Source organism: Lactuca virosa, chromosome 8, assembly GCF_052849685.1.
Source record: "Lactuca virosa cultivar CGN04683 chromosome 8, Lactuca_virosa_CGN04683_v6, whole genome shotgun sequence".
Classification (NCBI taxonomy): domain Eukaryota; kingdom Viridiplantae; phylum Streptophyta; class Magnoliopsida; order Asterales; family Asteraceae; genus Lactuca; species Lactuca virosa.
The window spans coordinates 94,480,740-94,501,068 of record NC_136433.1 but is presented as its reverse complement, the minus strand read 5'-3'; positions in this window follow the sequence as shown (position 1 = coordinate 94,501,068).

The window sequence follows — 20,329 nt, the reverse complement described above, 5'->3', positions numbered from 1 at the left end:
ACTAGATCTGGACCTTAAGAGGTCCAGAGAGTCCCAACCATTCTGCTTTATGTTGTTCCTTTGAAGATATGAGCCTAGGTTGCCATGTTAGAAGCTATTTCACCAAAAGAAGCTTTATGTGTGTTGCATGAGGGTAAAGATTGGACCTTTTCGTGATTATTGAGCATTGGGAAGTCAGATCTATAGGTTAGAGAAACAGATCTGACCTTAGAAGGTCATATGAATATTGCCATGGAATGAACTCGCCGAGTCCATAAGGGGACTCGACGAGTCGAGTCGGGTTGCCCCGATTCGTGTCCAGTGGTAATCCGTCGAGTGAAAGGTTAACTTGACGAGTTGAGTAAGGCTTTATGAGGATTCAGAGGAAACGCATGGACTCGCCGAGTCACACGAGTGCCCTCGACGAGTCTGGTCAAAGTTTGACCATTGACTAGGGTTGACTTCGGTTGACCTTAGGGTTTTGGTCATGCTGAATCAAGAGAGGTCAGGAAGGGGTAGAATGGTCTTCTACCCATTCATTAGAGATGAGGACAAGAGGAAGTATTAATTAGAAATGTTTGCCATATGTGCTAGGCGGAGGCTCGATCGAGGTTATCAAACCAGAAGGTTTACTAGACATCATGTGAGGTGAGTCTTCTCACTATACTTTACCTAGAGTGGTAATTACGTGTGACCGGAAGGTCTTATGTGCTATGAGTAGAATGTGATGTATGCTGTTATATGATATGTATGTGCTATGTTATGTTATGAGTGGTATGGTACGGACCGGAAGGTCATTATGATATGGACCGGAAGGTCAACAGTGTATGGACCGGAAGGTCAAGATTATGCGGACCGGAAGGTCATTACGGGTAGAGCCGGAAGGTCTACTAGGGTTGGGACGGAAGTCCCCTGAGACACATGGACCGGAAGGTCTTGTAGAGCTATAGCCTTGAGTGGCGTATGTGCGTATGTGGTATTTTGGGGAACTCACTAAGCATTTATGCTTACCGTTTATGTGTTATGTGTTTCAGGTACCAGCGAGGATCGCGGGAAGGCGCTGGCATGATCTGTACACATTGATGGAGTTTTATGTATTTGAGATCTTGGGATCGTTTTATTTGGAGGACATGTGTTACATTGGATTTTGATAATTATTATGAATGAAATTATGTTTTAAAAATGAAAAAAAATTGTGTTGGAAATTTACGTTGTTACATAAGCCATGGTGGAGTGACCACCATATTCAATTACTCCCCAGTCAGAATCAAAGAAGGCTTTAAGTGTCAGGGAAGAAGCCCGGTTGAGAAATAGTCCATGATGAATAGTACCTTTTAAGTATTTGAGAATTTTTTTTAACGATTTCCAATGAATCTCTGAGGGAGCGTGGATGAACTGTGATAGTTTATTCACTGCAAATGAGATGTTTGGTCTCTTAAAGGCCAAGTATTGAAGAGAACCCACTAACTTTCGATATGGATTTGGATCAACACTGGCGGACCCGTCGTGCAACTTGAGAGAAACTGAGGAGTTCAAGGGAGTAGTCACATCCTTCACTCCATCCATGTGAAAGTGTTCAAAGAGATAATGAATGTGTCTATATTGGCAACTGGAGTTGATGATCTGGTAAGACCAGTGATGACATTGTTCTCCCTTAGGAATTGAGCAAGTTTGCGATAGTCCTTAGTAAGGTGCCCTGGAATGTTACAGTATTGACAGAAGTGATTTTTTTGTTGGTACGATGGTCATAAGAGTTATTATTTGGCCATTGAGATTGGGGTATTACTTTTGACATGTGAGACGGAAAAGGTCCGGTGTTGTTCCCGGAGAAAGAGTTATTGTATGTGCGATTATTGGATCCATGTTGATGGGAAGTGTAATTGGCGGTGATTGGAATTGAATCAAGGGTTGAGGGTATATCCTTGAGGGCTCTTTCATAATATGTGAGTTTGTCAAAGAGCTCGGAGTAGGACAGGGGGTTGTCTCGTACCTTGGTAGCAGCAGCAATGGTACTATATTCTTCACCAGGGCTTTGAGCAAGTTCTATATCATCAGCAATGGCCCGCATTTCTGGAGGGAATTATGAGACGGATCGAGTTCCTTTAGGGTTCTTGGCAAGTTTGGACTATAAGGAGATGATTCTGGACCTTGAGGATGAGACAAAGCTTGAGTGTAGCCGAGTCCATGCTTCTCGAGCTGTAGATGCATATGAGATGAGAGGTTGTATCGAGTCTCAACAGCTCCCCAGTATAGCACTGAATATCATTTGATCCCTGCGATGCCATGGAAGGTAATCAAGATTTTTTTTTATCTTTTTTCCTTCCTTGTCGGTGACTGTTGTTGAAGGTTGACTAGAGGGGCCGATAATGTGGTTATCAAGTTCAAGACTGATCAAAGTGGATTCGACTTGTTTTCTCCATACTGTGTAATTATTGGGTGTGAGTTTGATGGTTAGATGAGTAGCATCGGTAATGTGAGTGGTGTTTTTGGTGGATATTGATGAGGGTTGAGGGTTTTGTATGAGAGGATACGAATAGGATCAAATCTCGTGAGAGCATGATAGCTCTGATACCACATAAACCAGAGATATGAGAGTGAATTAGTTGTTCTATTATGCACATACATATTGTGGCTTAAATAGCCAATACACGTAACAGGGGATAAACTAGGAAAGTTTACATGGAAAATACAGCTATAGAAGGCTAAGTAATTATAGGGAAGTATTTTAATTATATAAAAGATAATATACATATCTTATTCCTTAATATGTAAAACCTATTCAACCGGTTCTTTAAAGGAATGTTTTCAATCTAAACATCGCTCCAAAACATCGTATTATTCTCATTTCCAATGTTTTTTCATAATTTGGAAAAAAGATAATACCTTTTTCATGTATTTTTTAATAGTATCCAGGGTTCTAGCTTGAACTTTGGAGCTCCAGACTCGACTTTTATGAAACTAAATTCCTTCATCATCACTATGTGGAGTCTTTATCACCTTTACCTACGAAACATCATCATACTTTACAAATATCCATACCCATTTATAGAGCAAAGCATAATTACAGGCATTCAAACTTCTTATCCTAAGACCATCATTATACTTTGAAGCTAATACAAGGTCCTACTTGACATAATGAATTTTTCAAGAACTCCTTCACTGCTCATAAATTTTTGTCTATGCACCTCTAAATAGTTTTTAACCTGTACTGAAATAAAAAAAGAAAGACATATAATGAGTACATGGTACATCGAGCATCAAAGAAAGAAGCATTAAATGACCACCAATGACGAGAATGTTGACTTTCCATTTGGAGAGCCTCTTATATATATATATATATATATATATATATATATATATATATATATATATATATATATATATATATATATATATATATCATGTATCATATTCTGCTAACATTGAATCTGAGACATATGGGAGCTAATAGAGATTTAAATAAAAGGAAACTTTTCTGGCTTACAACCCACTAAAATGGAATACTATTGCACTTTAATAAATTGGACACCAACCCTAAATAAAGTAGATTTTCAGAGATACATATATATTTAGAAGCAAAATAAAAACAACTGAGAACCCTTACAATGTAATAAATATCCTCACACAACCGTTCTCCCATAAAAGAGAATCTTTTGCATAAAAAAATGAGATATATGCAACTCTCCACTACCTATATGAACACCTCAAATACGACCAACATCAACCACATCCTCAATAGCTATATCAAGACCCTCTATAACTATGACAAAAAAGAAAAGGAAATAGAGGATTTCCCTGTTTCAATCCCCTATCTTACTAAAACTTGGAGTACAAGCTTCTGTTTCTCAAAACAGAAGTTGTAATCGAAGATAAGCAAACACGGATCCAAACCATCCTTATATCACCAAAACCCGTAAATCATGATTCACTTTAAGTAATCTCACTAAATAAAATCATATTCCTTCTCGAAGTCAATCTTCAAAACCACCATCTATTTTGTTTTTCTTAGCCCACTCAACCAATTCATTCACCGTTAACATGTCGTCGTAGATTTACCTACCTTTTACAAAGGCATATTGATCTTGACCAACCATACTTTCCACTACCAAAGACAACGTATTTGCTAACAATTTGGTATTAATTGTGTACTAGGCTGCAATCAGACTAGTTGACAATGAGGAAACTTGTCATAACTTGTTGACTTAACCTTAGAATTAAGATGTTACTATTTTGGTAAAGAGGGACAGAAGTCCTAAATATGAAACTTTGACTAAGGACTTGACAAACGGTGTCTATTTTGCCAAGTAAAAAACTTTAGTGGTTAGTATGACATAAGATACTTTATTAAGACCCACTAGCTCCCATTTTCCTCTTATTTTCCTAGCAATCGATCTCAATGGTTTTGGAGGTGGTAATGACGATCTTAATCTCCCATGATGGATTTGAAGAACTTCTGTTGAATTAGTGAAAATCAACTCGTAACGCCTGCAATTTAGAGCTAGACGTTTAGAGCATAATAATAATTATACATTTTAACGAACAATTAAACTCCGTGATTATGGTAATTGTTCTACGTAGGTTTTGCAATCCAATAAATATTTATCGTATACATGTTATGTGGACAAATATTAAGAGTATGTAATACTTGTAGAAAACCTTAATATATAATTTATCATGGACGTAATAAGTTAAAGAATAAAAATAAAAGGTTATTTAGGATGAAAAAAACTTAAAAAAAGTTATAGTAGTCTTGATGACAATTCTGTGAGTATAAAAAACGCCCAAATCTGACTTCGTATGAGAAAGTTATGATTTATCTAAGTTTCACGTTCGACACAATACAATGTATTTGTCATAAAAAGCAAATTGGGCGTAGCCTACTTATTAGCCTAATTTATCTAAGCGAAAGTCGTGGTACTCGTCAATAGGAATGAGTCAATCGAAAGAAAGCCAAAACTTGACTTCGTATGAGAAAGTTATGATTTTTCAAACTTTCGACTGCAACATAGTATAACAATGTGCGACACAGAAATCGAAATATAAAGTGTTTGATTGTTAGCTAAAACAGTCTAAATGAATGTTGTAGTAATCTTCAATATTAGATCGACGATATAAAAAACGTAGAAAACGGAGCTCATATGAAGTTGTTATGAATTTCACAGCGTTATTTTAAGTTTAAGCCTTCTCGGACCATAAAACAAAAAATCAATTGAAAATTGGCTGACATAGTCTAAATGAAATTTGTAGTACTCATTGATAGTTATGCGGAGAAAAAAACCATTCAAAACGGAGTCCATATACGAATGTTATGAATTTTAGAAAAATAATAAAATTGGTCAACGAGATTTCACCACATGGCACCCCAGATGGCCAAAAAGTGGAAGCATCTCCTTCCACCCTTCCTCCCCACGACAACCGGTTTGATGTCGACGCGTGTCGAGGACACAGCGTGCCGTCTGATTTTTTTCTCTAAATATAAATGTTTTCTTGCATATTTTGGTGCCAATTCCTTTCCAAACACTCCTAAACTTTCCTGAGGTCCCAAGACCCGATCTTAGTACTTCTTAGGTGTTAGTAGCAAAACTCTTGAGCGCCAGAGAGCACCGAGAAATAGAGCTTTCGGTTTTGAAGTTTTGCTCACGTAATGTTTGTTTTTTTTTGCCAAACAACCTGCAAGTTTAGTTATGCTTAGCGTGATTTAAGTATAACTTATATTTATGCTTATAATTATTATTATGAACTTATAAATAAGATTTATCAGTAAACCAGTCCTTATACTGACCGATCTACTTAAGGGAATGATGACAAGGCTAGATCTGCGAGCTGTTTTAAGTTCATTTTCCAAACAGTATATCTTTATATACCAAACACATCCTACCTCCGATAAGATCTTACATGACTGTTTCTTATCAGCTATACGTCAGTGTTCTTTTGGAATTATTGATAAATTTTATAAAGACTTTATAACAATTAATCTTTATAAATACTAATGAATACTAAGGCTTAGTAATATTCATGTTTATTTCGTTTTAAAAGGGAATATGTAGTGTCAGTTAAATATCTGAATTTCCCTCGAGTCTTCCACCTAAATCAAGTGAGTGCATAGATACTTTCAAGAACATGATTTTAACACAAAGTATTTATTTAAAAATATTAATTATTTGTTGAAAGTTTATTTGTGAATTAATTGCTTATTATCTAGAATAATTCTTAAATGTATACTTAATAACATATATGTTGGGGGTGCAAAGTTATCCATATATGAATTTTTAATGGTTTGACTCATGTAGACCTACTTGCATGTGGTAGTATATCCTTATGACTTGAGATATATATATATATATATATATATATATATATATATATATATATATATATATATATACAGAGAGAGAGAGAGAGAGATGTAAACACCTCTATATAAAGTGGGTTACATACCACTTGTAGAGGTGTGCTTCAGAGATTTAACATTCAGAGTGTTAGTGTGAGCTATTTATTTGTCTAGATCTAGCTTATACTTTTTTGTAATACCTTTAATGATCGAATACATCTCTTAGACACTCAAATCACCATGTTCTTTGTTTTATTTAATTCTGCATGCTAAATCAAATGCTCATATTTCACATCAATTGATATCAGAGCGGGTCTTCGAAGATCAAAGCGCTTTTCTGAAGAAACGGTTCTCAATTTGGCTACATTCAACACAATTGGAACGATTATGGTGAGTCTCTCAATGACCTCTCTTAATCTCTTTGATTCGTGCTTCCTTTCTTGAATTTTTGATCATTTTGACTCATTCGATCAATTGTTTTTTGAAAAACCCATTTGTTATGATCCAATAAAAATTTTCATTGATCAAGCCCAATCCAATCCAATTTTCTTTTGTTTGGTTCATGTATCAATTTTCAAATGCTCATTTGAATCAAAATTTGGCCAAAAAGAATCCATTAGTATTCATTCAATCCAAGATTGAGCCCCAAATTCCTTATTTGTTCGATACATTCTATCCTATTCTCACATATCGTTTTTTTTTTTTTTTTTTTGCGTTCACTTAATCTGTGAATCGACGTTCTCGATTGATTAATTTTTCTGAATCGACTACTTATCGGTATCTCTCATGCGTTGGAAATTTTTCGTTAATTCTTGATTTAATTTGGATTAGTCGATTACTTCATCAAATATGCAATCTTGATTTCTTTGAATTTCCAATTTCATTAGTAATTAAAATTTGTTGTTCATATTATTGATATGACTTGGATAATTTCTTGTTTACTTCTACCGATTATTCATTCTGATTCGATTGGTCTTCACGATTACATCTTGTTACAATTGATAAATGATTATAAAGAAAATGAAAGGTCCAAGGAATTCAAAGTCAAAATTGAATTTCCTATATGTTCTGACTATTTATGATCAATTGGAAGTAGTAAATCAAATTGGTTATTGTGATTTAAAACTGGTGGTTATCGAAGATACATGAAAATCGAGATTGTCAAAGTGTGTACAGGAAAGATTTGGTGATTATCGAAGTAATGAAGATGGATCGAAGTGACGTAGTTTTGATGAATTAAATATGATTCTGATTCAAAAGAAAAGTCAAAGCCCAAAAGTCAAAATTCGGTTCTTAAGAATCTGGAATCGAAATTGAATGATAGTTAAAACATTAAAGGAAAGAGATTCGATGATTTCTATGGCTATTTGATGAAGCTTCAGAATGGTCAAATGGGTTTTGCATCGGTCAAAATTGGTTTCGATGTGTACTGGCCATTTCGATGTAAGAACATAATTGAGTTTCGATCTTAGTGGTCACGATAGAGCTTCGCTTTGGGTTCTTCATTGAACTGGTCTTCGTTTTGGGTTAGTCGCCTTAGAGATTGAAAATCAATTTTTCAGTGGGAAGTATTGATGTCGATTTTGGAGTCAAAGAACGAAGGCTTGGGGGTCTAAATCGATGTTGATGTCGATTTTGGTTTAATGGTCGAATCTGTTTCGGATTGATCATGTGGAATCGAAATTGAAGGGTTGAAAACTAAAAGCAAAGTCTGTGATTTTGAAGTCGACTAGGAGATTCAGGATTGAATTCGAAGGCTTGGAGAATTGATGTGACGAATTGAAGTTTTAAAGTCGATGGTCGATAGGTTCGTCAATGGCATCGATATCGATGGTCGCCTGTTCGATTTCGAAGGGTTGCCTAGATCCGATGTCGAGAATCCTTAGCTGCGCTTCTTTGTCGAGGACCTAACTCGTCGACATCGTTAGACATTATCACGCTTCGATGTCAATTGTCAACTGGAAGTGAATTAGGAAGATAAAGACATTTTCAAAAAAGGTCCTTACTCTTTAAACGAATTAACAGTTTTTACCAAACTTCGAAATGGTGACAAAACTTATTATGAATGAAGAAGTTTCGCATTGAATCTCTGAAGTTTCGAAGTATTGGCAAAATTTACCCAACATCGACATTGGGCTGAAAATTCTGAGAAATGAGATTATTTTCAAAACAGGCCCCTGCAGTTAATGCGAATTTACACTTTATGCCCATTTTCTCAATTAGGGTAGAGTTTCGCATGTTAGGCTGTTTTGGACGCACTGGGTCACTGCAGAATTCTGAAATTGACAATTTCTACCCAAATTTGCGAAATTTCGTCAAAGGCGGTCCGTGAACGAATTCGAAAATTGAATTTTTTTAGATTTTCCAAATTTTTGCAAAACATTTATGCCATGTGTTAAGGGGGAGTTTTGGATAGAAAAATTCTGAATTGAGCGCTTTCTCATCCCTTTTTGGTTTTATAATCATTTTTCGATTATAAAAAGGGGGAGAGAATTAAATAAGGGAATTCGAAAGTTGAATTTTTCATATTATGCGAACTTGAAGGCCGAAGTGACCTTCAGCAACAAAGTTGATGAATTGATTTGATTGGAGATTCAGAAGTGATTTCGGTTTTCCCGGTTGATGATGGGTCTGGACTTATTGAAGATTTTTAGGGTGTGCTTTTATGCTCAACTTTTGGGTAATCTTGTGGAGATTTGGATTCCCCTAATTACCTTTTGATGCTCGGTTTGTATGGTCTCACACTCTAGAACCCAGATTGGAAAGTCACTGAAGAATTGAAGATTTGAAGTTCATTTATACATGTGTCACGCTTGAGGCTTGGTTCGCGAGGTAACTCGATTTTAGAAGATTTGAAGCGGGTCATCCATTCCTAACCTTGAGGGGGAGAATATTGGGGTGAAAATTTATCCATGTATGACTTTGTAATGGTTTGACTCATGTAGACCCACTTGCATGTGGTAGTATAGCCATATGACTTGAGATAGATAGATAGATAGATAGATTGATATATATATATATATATATATATATATATATATATATATATATATATATATAGAGAGAGAGAGAGAGAGAGATGTAAACACCTCTATATAAAGTGGGTTTCATACCACTTGTAGAGGTATACTTGAGAGATGTAACATTGAGAGTGTTAGTGTGAGCTATTTATTTGTCTAGATCTAGCTTATACTTTTTTGTAACACCTTTTTTGATCGAATACATCTCTTAGACACCCAAATCACCGTGTTCTTTGTGCTCTTTAATTCCGCATGCGAAATCAAATGCTCATAATTCACATCAATATACCGTGTAAAATCAAATATGGTTAATTATGAGTTAAATGTTTAGATGATATTATTACATGTTAATCTTAAAAATAAGTATTATTACTTAAAAAGATTAATGTATACTATACGTTGAAACTATAAACTAAATTAGGATAGTGTTGTCTTAACAGAGTTAGTATTGGAAGTTGATTACATGGATTGTAATATTCTCTAAGTTTACAACTAAGACATATAAAGAATATTTAGATCCAGTTAAGTTGGATAAAAGAATAGTCGCATATTATATTGCGATAGTATGGTATAGATAGGAAAATGGTTTGGAAATCAATTATTGGCATTATAGTCTTACCTAGTAATAAAATAAGATTTATAAAAGATGCTTAGTTTGAGTTAAATGAAAAGAGTGTTTAGTTACACCCTATATTGTAAAAATATTACATGGACATGAAATTATGTTTATTACAACCACTATAATCTTATCTAGTTATACACTAGGACCTAAAGAGGATGCTTAGTTCAATTAAGTTTGGATTTTTGGGTAACATCATATTAAGGGTGTGTGCAATAGGAATGGAGAGTAGAACTCTTTTTTATGACACCATCAAGTGTTGATGGTACAAAATACATACAAGAGTACAATAAAGTATTCCTTTGAATGGCTAGAAATGATGGGTCCAGATCAGGCAACTGTAACGGTATGTCTTGTTATCTCCGAGAGTAAGGTAACAATACTTGATCATTCTAGACGATCTTGTGAATTACGTTGCTAGTGTGGGCTCAAAACCCACAGCCGTAGATGAAATGGGATACCATAATTCATAAAAATACTCTGATGGCTCAAGTTCCATTATGACTTATACCAGCCAAGGAAGCCCCTTTAATTGTAGTCAAACCATTTCTCTAAACGATTCCTTAGGTGAGTTGATAATCGTGGACTAGGATTTATATGAATCGTTTGGGATGGGTATGAATGGGCATAATGTTTTATAGATATCTAATTTAAGGGATATATCTATATTTTTTCGTAATAGATGGTTTTATAGGTCTGATAATTATAAATTATTATCATAAAATATTATGGGATTGAAAACCCTATGTGTCTCACCATGTTTCCCAACCCGAACCACTCAATTTATATACGCATAAGTAAGAGGGTTAAAGCTACTGGAACTTTATTAGGATGTCGAGTGATTAAAAGACAATCTGCAATAGTGTTCAGGACCATTAGGTCTTTACGATGTAACAATGTTATCTATTGATTATGACATCCTTAGAGTTTTTTTTTTTGTATTTTAAAACAACGTATTTAATCAAAGATATTTTAATAAAGCGAAATAGTCTCTACAAAATGTTTTATTATACTATGATTTTCTGCAATAAAAAATACTACAATTTTAAAGCATAAAGAAAAGTGTTTTTTGTTCTAGAAAATAGGGGATGCCACAGTTGGTATCAGAGCATTAGTTTAAGAGAAGTAGGAATAATGATTATTTATATTCTTAAACTTAAGGATTAAGCTAAGATGGTGAGAGTTGTGTCTAGAATACTTTAGGTAGTATACCTAAATTAATAATAAATATACAAGCAGTAGAATATTAAGGGTACAAGCCTTAATTAATATTATATGCTAATAAAGTTATTTTATAGCTTGTCTGAGGTTTTTTTCTTACTTGCTATTACGTACACTAGCATACTTTAGGAGTAATTCCTTATATGATAATATGTGCTATATGCTATGTGTTATAGCTTGTTTTCGGTTACCTACCTAGGTTGTTATTAATTGAAGATATTTGAGGTCTATTGTCAACCTTGATTCGGAAAAAAAAATTATGTGTATAGGGTTCTAAACGTTTAATTATTGTATTGGAACTGGCATGTAACTTTTCAAGGATATAAATGAGACTTATGATAGTTAACATCGATAATTTTGTAAATAGTGTATGAATACCTATAGAGTGGTACCGTACTTTAATGTGTGTTTGGTAAAATAATAGTACATTTGGAGGAGTATTGTATGAGTAAAGTACTTTTTCAATTACCAAGATGATGAAAGACTTTTGGCATAATCCATGAAGTTAGCCTACCGCCTGGCGATTCCACCACCAACAGGATAGAAGCAATAATTGCTTACAGATTTAGAAGTACTGAAGATGGTCTTAAATACTTTAACGGTATTGAAGTTGGAGTTTGAAGGCTTTTTGTTGCACAAAATAGATAGTTTTTCACAAAAACCGGCAAACGGAAGCTTTAAAAATTTTCTTATAAATTTCGAGTGTGACAACAAAACAAACCATCAAGGACCCTTTTAAAGATGTTAGAATGATATTATAACAACCATAAGGTGTTTAGAAACTACAACATTTGTAGCCTTTGGACCCTCTTAGATTTGGGGTGTTGAAGTAGATGGCAAGAACAAGGAGCTTGATCTTCTCTACAAGTAATCCACCAAAAAGAATAAGGTACCAAAATTGCTAGATTTCTTCTTGTACAACTTTGTTCTTTAAGCCTTAAGTGCTTAATCATATAAGCACTAAAGGAAGACACAAAATGAACACCAAAAGCAAGTAATGTCTTCAACGGAGGAAGAGATCCAAGCTCTTCTGTTGCTCACGGTTTTAAGAGAAAAGAAGAAGGAGTTTTTAGACCAAAAACTAGCACTCTCTCCATGTATAAGACCCTCTATTTATAACCCCATCGAATCATGACTTCTTGAATATAATATTCAAAGGTATGGGCTATAAAGGAAAGGCATGGGGGACAAGATGATGGAGGTTGACAAGAAACCTCCATACTCTTACAACTTTCGGCCATATGGCCTTTATTATAAAATAATGTTTACTAGTCCTTTAACCATGGTAGAGTAAGCCTTTGATTTAATCATGGTTAACCAAAGTGTCCAAAACTTTGTACATTACTTATTATATGATACCTTATCAAATAAAGACTATTTTTTTACTTCTTAGAATATTGTTTTCATAGAATAATGATTAAATACAAGATTTGAATTTATTTATTAATAACAAATTACCTAATAAATATTCAATAAGTACCAACTTGATTAAAGTGTGACCCTATAGGATCATATGTCATTAGCAATGTCACTCAAATTCTTGGGCATATAGATCTAACAGAGTTATGTGAGATGCTATGAAGAATTAACTTATGATATCGATCCATGAAGTGACTCTTGATGCGGGTCATTTCCAATTGTTGTTCTAAAAAAAGAACATATGAATTTGGATGCAACACCATGCTATTTCACCTCTTCAAGTCAACCAAGCTGATTCATATTAGTCTTAATTCATAGTTGCTCCCGCAACAGTGACTGACTATGGACAAATTTTGAATAATTTCATTATTCAAGGATTGAATAACATGCTAATATAGAACACAATAGTATTCAACACAAAAGTGATGTCTCATATTCAGAGGAGATTACATATTATAACTACATAGTTCTGAAAATCCAGATATTAGTCAAGTATAGATTTAAATCCAATCACTAGCTAATCGTAGAGCGATTCCTTTTGCATGACTCTCAAACTTGCTTTGAGGTAGAGCCTTTATGAACGGATTGTTGGATTAGGTGTCTAAGCCCATAATTATTATTGGTATGTACTTGACCTGATTATGAGCATGGTCCTTTTGGGTTGCCTTCACCATAGCAACTTGTAGGATGAATTATGGAGAAAGAGGATTTATTATGGTTTATTAATATATTATGAGAATAATATATTAAAATAAAAAATCATATAGTTTAATTAATATTGGTCAAAAATTAATTAAGAATTAATTTTGTGGTCAAAAGAGATTAATTAAATTAACGGGGACTGATTATGTAAATCAGTAATATTTATAGTTTGGGCTCATAGACCTTATTTGTATAGGGTGGACGAAATCTCTATGAGAGTCCATAAAGATTTCATCCAAGGCCTGTCCAATGGGAGTCCATATGTTGCTTAGGGCCTAAGCAAGGGAATTAGTGTTTCCAAGTTGATAACCCTAAAAGCCTCAACTATAAAAGGAACCCTAAAGGCTCCCCAAAAATGTCCCAATGACTTCTATGAGAGCCCTAGACGTTTTTGAAGCCTCCTCCTCTTTCTCTTGTTCTTCCTTGTTGCTAGTGGTGTTTGTGACTCAATTAGAGGTGCAACACTTGGGGAACTAAACTTTTAGAGGTCAAGGATATTTAAGGTGTTCTTGTTGTTGCTACATAACAAGAAAGGTAAGATCTAAAACCCTAAATTTATGTCAATTTCGAAATTGGTATGCTAGTTCTTAGGTTTTATGCTTTGGATGATTATTTGCATGATAACTAGAGAAAAACCTAGATCCAAAGTATTAGGGTTGCATGTACACCATAATATTTATGTAATGCTCAAAACCCTTCAGTGGTATCAGAGACTAGGATAGTTTTTCTGTTATATGATGCAAAAGTTAAGTTTTCAAAGTTGGAAAATTGTGAAATTCGATTCTGACCAGACTCATGACGTGAACACAGTATGTTCACGGAGTGAACACAGTCTGACAGTAGAATTCGATTCTGACCAGACTAACGACGTGAACACGGTATGTTCACGAAGTGAACACAGTCTGACAGCAGAATTTCGAATTTTTGCTAAAAATTTGATTTGGAGAATTACCATAAGTCTGACAGCAGAATCTCCGGACGAGGGCAGTCGACGGCGTGGTTTTCGGGTCTGTGTGAGTCGCCATTGTTCCGCCATCCTCCTCCTTCTTTTTTTCTGTCGTTGCTCATAGTACGACTCGACTGTTCCAGCGTCGTTCTGACCACCCTTCGCCATCGTTTTCCCAACAGACGAGTGACCGCCGCCACTCCGAGCAACTGATGTGCGACGCTGCTGCCGCCTCTCCGGGGTTCTGCCATCGCCAAGCACCACCAGGTGGTGGTTGTGTTACTTTTCCGAGCATAGGGGTGGGTGTGTGTTATTTCAGTGATGTATGATTGGGATTGTTTGACCGGAAAATTGAGAAAGGGCCACTGCCACCACCGTGAGGTGGTGGCTGCCGCCACGGGCCACCGCCGGCCACCCCCTAGGGTGGATGTGTGTGTGTGTGTGTTAGTTAGTGTGTGTGTGTGTGTTTATGTTTGAATTAAAAACTGTAATTGTAATTAGCAAAATGAATAATAAAATAATAGTAACCACCACCGTAAGGTGGTGGCTGCCGCCGTGAGCCGGCATGGACCGCCACTACCCGAGGTGGTAGTGGGTGGTGCCCCTCAAGCAAACCCTAATTGACCTAGCAAAACCCTAATGGGCTTAACGATTAGTTATGGGCCTATTGGGCCATGTTTGGGTGAAAACCCTAATTAGGGTTTAGAAAACCCTAATTGTGAGTAGTTGGGCCTTGGACTTATTGGACCCACTTTTGGGCTATTGAGATTGGATTGTGTATTAAGCCCAATTTTCTCCATATCATTTATCTAGTAGAGCAAAGGACTTAATGGATTAAGTCCTTAATGGGTTAAGTAAGAAACACTTAACCCTAATCATTATTTTATGTGAAACCCTAATTTCACTTGGGCTTTGACTAGAGTAATTAGTTGGGCTTTAGGATAAGGCCCATATGAAGGATTGGGCCCAATTTGGAAAATTGGGCCATAGTTGGGGCCTAGATGGTTGTATTGATATTGGGCCCCTAGAATGAGACATGTTGGACTGGACTGATCAATTGGGCCTTAAGGGAAGTCCATGTAGAGGTTTGGGCCCAATTTGGAAAATTGGGCCATATGTTGGGCTTTGATCCCTAGTTGACTTTGGGCCTATGGATTGGGCCTTAGGCTTGGGTAAGCCAAGTTGGGGGTAATATAGTAATTATCCAAAGTATGCATTTATAGTTATGTGTTAGACCCCAATTAGTAATTGGGTGTATTTTGGTGTTGACAGTTCGGGAATCTGTCATCCAGCAGCTGGGGTTGAGTCTGTGGGACTTCAGTAGTATGAGATTGTGTCTACGGGACTTCAGCAGTGTGAGGTGAGTTTCCTTCCAGTAGGAACGGGTCTACGGCCACAATGCCGGCCCGTTTAAGTTAGCAGTAGTTACGGACTTTAGTCCGATGCAGTAGTTCAGTATGCTTGGTGTGACAAACCGAAATTTTCATTCGTTTTAACTCCGCAGTCAAGCACATCAAATAATGGTCAAGTTCATCTCCGAACATTTTTGGCCGGTTTTAAGTCCGTTTGAGTATTTTATTTTAATTTTTCGTCAAACGAACAATTAAATGGAAGTGTCCGTTAGGAGTGTTATGTAACCAATAAACATATAACACCTTGACCAGGTGTTTACGGCCAAACAAGGGAGTTTGGACCGTAAACTCCCTTTGACCATGGACTCATGCATATAGCATGAGTTTACCCTTCATTCTTCACTTTTCACTTCCAACTTCAAGAACACCAAGAATTCTCTGTCAAGTATCATAAAATCAATCCTTCAAATCCGCCAAAATGTAAGTGTTTTCTTCCTAGATTCGTTCATATAACACTTTATCTAGTGTTTATACTCGATTTCATCCATGGAAATCTCCTCCTTTCTTAGATTTTCAAGTGTTCTTCAAAACACCAAGAACACACACTAGTGTTCTTGGGCTCTAATCACCCTTTCAAGCTTCATATAAGTAAGTATACTCCTCCTATCTAGTTATTTGCTTGAAATACATGTTAAACCCTTGAAGAACATCAAAATCCCCAAGAAAGTATGTGTTTACGGTTTAGGGAGACCTCCCAGAACTGTAAACACCTTCAAATGGTGTTTAAGTACCCCTAACACCTTCTATGGCTTGTATAAAGGACTAGAACCTTGCATGCATAAGCTAGAAACACCAAAACACGAAATGGTTGGGTAAACATGAGTTTACGGCCGTAAACTCATGGGTTTATGACCGTAAACACATATGTTTACGACCGTAAACTCACAAGGAGTGGTCCAAGGACCGTAAACTCCACAAGGGGCCATTTTGAGCCCTAGTCACTTCCTAAGCCTTTGATTCGAGTCTAGCTTACTTCCTTGTGTGGTATAAGACCTTAAAACACCCCATGGTACCATTACCATGAGTTTACGGCCGTAAACTCATGGGGGAAATGGTCCCAGAACCGTAAACCCATATGGTGCTACCATATGGGGAGTAAACTCCAATGTGAGGCCATACTCTCTTTATATGCAACCCTTAGTACTCTTAGCACTTGTAGCAAAGTGTTTTCATGTGTTAGGGTATCTTAGCTTACTTAATTAGTTATTAAATGACTAATTAGATACATAAATGTATCATTGCATGTTCAATAGGATCAGAGTGTGTGTTCAAGTCCTCACTTGACACATAGCATCCTATACCATCCGTTCATCCGAATCACCCACGTCAGGTGAGTTCATACCCCTGAATCAACCTTTTAAATGATTTTAAATGCTTTTATGGGGGGAATACAAGTTGAACTATAAAGTTATTATATCAATCACATGTGATTAATAACTATATAGCAAATAGATTTTTACATGTTAAACTGTTTTATCCAGCTAAAAGTTTTCAAATCTTGTTTTCAAGTATAAAAATCCCTTTTTAGATTATTAAAGCTTTTTGTTCAAAGGTTTTACCAAAACTTCTTTTATACTTTTATATTATCAAATGCATGCCTATATATGTATAGTTATATAAGTAGTGTTTAAAGGACTTAGGAAGGCTAGCTCGCTTTTATTCCTTTTCCTTGTTTGGATGTGGCTTTAGGGTATCGGATATCCGTCCGAAGGTCGTTTGAATATTAGTTATATATCATGTATACATATATAGTCCTAAAAGTTCTATCAGCCAGTTCATCATCCTTTGGGTAGCAAAGGCATCTAGATAACTTCTCAAGTAAACTATAATAGGTATAGTTTAGAAACCAATCATAACTTTCATGAACGAGAACTTAGTTATATCTATATTCTAAACACTTATACTTTTTAATAAATAGAAAGGTTTATAGAAATCGAAACATGAGATACATCCTCATGACGCGGATTCCACCGTTGTCAAGTTGGTAACCAGAGTCTCCTAGAGGGAGAGCGGGCATTGTGTGTATAGATCTATACGGGACAGACACTCCCACATCCTGACTGCTAGCTACAGTCCCGACCGACCAAGCCAAGGGGTGACAAATGTCACATTCATTCCGACGCCAGCAGGTCGTCAAGCATTCGATTGTCAATCAGTATGGTTACGAGTATCTCTACATTTACCTTATAATTCATGGCTTTAAGGTAATGAGTGTCATCACGATACCTTCTAGATATAAAACCCTCATAATATATTTTCCTACTTATACACTAGGCCACATTTTAAACCTTTAAACAAACATACTTAGGATTAAAGGTTATTTTAGACTCCCCGAAGTGTATTGCTCATTTAATACCACCTGGAGTCAGCATTTCATTATTTTAGACTCCCCGAAGTGTATTGCTCATTTAATACCACCTGGAGTCAGCATTTCATTCTTTTAGACTCTTCGAGGCGTATTGTTCACTTAATACCGCCTGGAGTCTGTATTTCATTCTTTTAGACTCTCCGAGGCGTATTGTTCACTTAATACCGCCTGGAGTCTGTAATTCATTCTTTTAGACTCTCCGAGGCGTATTGTTCACTTAATACCGCCTAGAGTCTGTATTTCATTCTTTTAGACTCTCCGAGGCGTATTGTTCACTTAATACCTCCTGGGGTCTGTAATTCATTCACTTAGACTTTCCGAGGTGTATTGTTCATTCAATACTTCCTGGAGTCTGTATTTTTATAAACAGCAACGTCAGTGCTGAAGAAAAGTATTATTTTTCCCTATTACTTTAATTGTGATCTTCTCACATATTCCTTAAACTATAAACTATATTTTGATAATGATAGTACCTTTGGGGGAAATTACTCCTTAAATATAAAACAGTTGGGTCTTGGTAGAAGACTGCTTTTAGTAGAGATACTCCTTGATTTAAACATAAAACAATTGGGTCTTGGTAGAAGACTACTTTTATTAGAAAATATAGGATTTTCTGGAAAGAATTCTAAAACTTTGTAAACTCAAATCACCATCATCTAGTGAGATTATTTTGAAGAAAAACATGTATTTATATCAATGTCATTAAATACTTATGAACTTACCAGCATTAAAATGCTGATACTCGCTTTCAAAATAACTTGTATTCTCAGGTCATCAGTAGACAGGTACACTCCAGGAGGTTTTGTGAAGTCAGCCTAGTACCAAGCTGCAGCTTATGTTATTTTCTATATCTACTCTGATGTTGTGGTAAAATGTAACCTATGTAAAATTATTACATTTAATGCAATGGTTGTTGTACTTTGATTACTATACTGCATATGTTGTGATACTTGACATGACGTCCTCCACCCCAGAATGTTTCTGCCTTTTCGGGTTTTGGGGTGTGACACTTGGTGTCTTTGTGATACAGGCATGGTATGTGTTATGTGTTCCGGACTATGGTCCGATGCAGTATGCAGTATATGTGTTCATATTATATGTCATGATCATGCTATGCTATGTTCAGTCAGTTCCGGACTTCGGTCTGATGCAGTAGTTCAGTGTGCTTGATGTCTTTGTGATTCAAGTATGTCTTTGTGTTATGTGTTCCGGACTTCGGTCCGATGCAGTATGCAGTATCTGTGTTTATGCTAGTAATTATGTTTATGCTATGCTATGTTCAGTCAGTTCCGGACTTCGGTCCGATGCATAGGGCAAGGCCCTGGTTAGTTCCTGACTTCGGTCCGATGCAGTTTTCGGACTTCGGTCCGATGCAGAGGGCAAGGCCCTAGTTAGTTCCAGACTTCGGTCCGATGCAGTTTCCAGACTTCAGTCCGATGCAGAGGGCAAGGCCCTGGTTAGTTCCGGACTTCTGTCCGATGCAGTTTCCGGACTTCGGTCCGATGCAGTGGGCGAGGCCCAGTATGTGCCTTATATGTTATTGTATGGTATGTGGTAGTTGGGGAGACTCACTAAGCTTCGTGCTTACAGTTTTCAGTTTTGGTTTCAGGTACTCAGTTTTCAAAAGAGGAGCTCGGAAAGATTGCAGTACACACACCATTTGTTCACCCTGGGATGGTTATACTCTGATATATTTGACAGTTGTTATGATATTTTGAGATACATTGTTTATGATTCTTATATGACGTTTGATGAATATGGTTTTTATTACTGATTTAAAACGAAATTTTCAGACTGTGTTTTTGGGATGTTACAGAGATAATTAATAAATCCATAATAATATGGTTTAAGATTAATCAAATTAAAAGTCTAATTTATTAATAGATTAAACCACCTAGTATTTTAAATGTCTAATATACACCCTTATACTATATGTATAAAACTAAAAGTCTAATATATTATATATGTATAAGTAAAGAGTCAGTCTTACCGTTAGTAGGCCTCATTCACGAAGCTGGTCTATAAGGGGTGTTTAAGGAAGCGGCCAGAAAAATGACCGCCATTAGGTATCCACTCTTACCCACCGCACCCTTGACTAGTGGAGGGTCGTTAGCCGAACGGGTAGGATAGGACACAACCTTCCATTATAAGTATAATGAAAATACGAAGTAACTAAACACCTTTATAAATTCCTAAATCTTAGTTACTTTAGGAAAATGTGAATTTGGTGCTAATCTATGAAATTGCACATTGCACCTTGTTGGTCATTAGTGGAGCGTGTGTGGTTAACCAGCACACTAATTTGGGACTAA